Raw genomic sequence first — 3,015 nt, forward strand, 5'->3', positions numbered from 1 at the left:
TTTCTTGGCAGTATTCAAGATAAAGTTTATACATCTTTGAAACTGAAAGATCAGAAGATAGTAGATACTTTTTTGTAGTCTGCTCTCTTGAATAATGACTTTCACACACAGGAAACATTCGAATATGATGTCTTATTATGTCTTTGTCTTCTTCTTTTGTTTTAGGATGATTTCCATGTTTTCCTCTAGCATCGTCTGGACAAATCTGTGACTTAGAATTGCGCTTTTTCTCTACGATTATCCGTACTTTCTTTAATGATAGGTCAAGTGTTGATCTAAAAAAAGTTTGACAGACTTCAATTCTTTCTGTGTGCTTCTCGAAATAGTAAATTCTGGTGTAATGTCTCCTACTTTCTTCATTACTGCTTCTTAGCCTTTGTACTTTCTTCTTTATTTCTTGAATGTGATTGGCTATAAACTGATTTTGTGCCTCGTGTGATAGATTGTAAAATGCCCTGAAAATTGCTTGCCTTTCCTCGTGTGAAAATTTTTCAAAGCATTTCTTCCTACATTTGCAACTATCTTTCAACGACTTTTCGGGTACTGTTTTACCTTTTATTGTTGTGTAAGCTTTTCCTTTCATTTTCAAACTCTTCCTTCTATTTTTGTCCCAATTATTTGGATTGCGCTTCCGTTTCCTACTCTCCTCACCTACTTGCACCTTTTCCCTTCCTCTTCTTTTATTATGTTCATTATTTTGTGGCTTCAATGTATTGTCCATCATTTCGCCAGAATCTGCCGTAATGTGTGTTACTTCACCTAAAGTATTATCATTCTGATCAGAATCTGAATCATCGCTTTCATTCTCTTCTGGTTTATATTCATCATCAGAACTTCCTTCATAATCACCATCTATTTCATCGTTGCACATATTTTCTCTATAGGACACAGAGAACTGGTCCCTTGATCTTAACTGCAATTTATTTTGATTTTTAGGTACAGTACCGTTACTAGAATCTGCATTTCTCAAAACCAAAACTCTACAATGTTACTTACCGTAGTTCTCAACATAAACCAGAGGGGTTACCTGATGCTTTTCTATCCTCTGCTCTCTCTGAATGAGTGTCAGGATTACGAGTATAGACGGTATTATTCATGGATTCTGTAATAAAAATGGTACTGCTAATTGTAATTCTTAGGTGTAAGCAATTACCAATCCGTCCAGCCTAAATTATAATTTCATCACAAATCTTCCCTTTACTTGACATTTCTGCCTCACAACGCATTTTCACTAATTGTTTACCACGAGACAACATACTTGCACGCATAAAATCGACCGAAGCCCGGAATAAAAGCCTCTGTTGCAACTTGCAATAAACGAATTCTAGGTTAAGTATAGGTTGTCAATCGGCCAATGTACGCGATCTGTGACGCCATCATGCGGTAAAGTTTTATGATAAAAAGGCCAATGTCAACTTTGGCCCATTTAGAAGCAAAAGTAATTGTTCGTATCCGGGCCTATGTCTACATTGGCCCTTTTTACTACAAGAAATCTGTTCTATCACAAAACAACTTTGGCCTTTTAGTACTTTGTATCTGTTTTCCTATTGCATATAGACATTGGCCCTTTTTACACATATAAATTTAGCTGGAATGTAGTTCCGTAGTACGTATAGGCCAATATGCAAAATAATTGACATTGGCCCTTTTAGAACCAAGCCCCAGATATGTATGCCGATGACATGCAGGTATACTTATCTTTTCATATTAATAACGTACATAATGCCATTTCTAAATTAAATGAAGATTTGAGTTCCATATATAACGTTTGTACTCGCCATGCTTTGCTTTTAAATCCATCAAAATCCCAAGTTATTGTTTTTGGTAGAGACGCAAATAATTTGACTATCCCTTCCATCACCATTAACAACGATCGTATACCTATTGTTAGTGCCGCTTTTGGATCTCATCTCACAAAAGCGATGCGCTGAGTAATTATTCACATCTCACAGGCCACATCTTCAACTTTCACAAATTTACCGTCTTAGCAAATGAAACCAATACCTACAAAAGAAGATTCTTGGAAATGTGCCACATCCAGAACAACATGGAGATTTGTGTTAACGAGAAAACGGACATCAATGCCCTCAGCACAATCTACACTTTTTTATTATCGCAACCCTACACCAAAAAGAAAAAGAAGGTCACAAATACGTTTTTTGAACAACTTCCTACATAACGCAAGTCCTGTCACCTCCTATCATAACGTCCTTCTTTCAGTTTGGGAAAAAATAGTTCTAAATTTTCAATTAATCTTACACCTAAAATTCTTCAATTCAATTCAGTCTTGGTTAGTAAATGACTACCAATGCAACCATTTTGTTCTGTTAGGCCCGTTTGTAACGATACAATAATAATGTACAATATTTTGTACATTTTCTATCTGAACAGTTTTTTGAATGCGTGTCACGTTGCCCAGTATCATCGCTGTATGCAACACCGGCCAAATTCTGCCCAGTTTTTAAATGAAAACATGCGCACTGAATATCGTAGTCAGTAATATTTATGAAGAAAGGTTGGTACAACTAAGATTCAAGTCTAATGTCAAATGGATCAGCTGTTGTTATCCTTGTAAAAGTGTTGGATTATATTTCATTAAAAAAATGTCAGATAATAGCGATAGCGACCTAGGGGTTAAATCAGCTGCTGCTGCTTTGTTTATTGCAGTAAGTAGTACAATTGCTGACCATATTCACACACCTATAAAGTGGCGAAACACAAGGAAATGGATTATGAAAAGACAGGAGGGAAAAGGCATGAGCTCGCCGAATGCTTGAGAGCGCATTCGGTATACTAGCAAATCGCTTCAGAGTTTTGCTTAACCCTATAAATTTATCTGTGGATAAAGTAGAATTAATTACTCTATCGTGTGCTATTTTGCATAATTTTTTAGCTAGTCACAATCCTGCATACATCACTTCCGAGGGTGTTGTTCATAATGAGGTCAATATCGAGCCTATTAATTGTAGATTATCAGGAAACAGAAGCAGTACCCTAGCACGAGATATTCATGAC

The sequence above is a fragment of the Photinus pyralis genome, unplaced genomic scaffold (assembly GCF_008802855.1).
Source record: "Photinus pyralis isolate 1611_PpyrPB1 unplaced genomic scaffold, Ppyr1.3 Ppyr1.4_LG1, whole genome shotgun sequence".
Lineage (NCBI taxonomy): Eukaryota > Metazoa > Arthropoda > Insecta > Coleoptera > Lampyridae > Photinus > Photinus pyralis.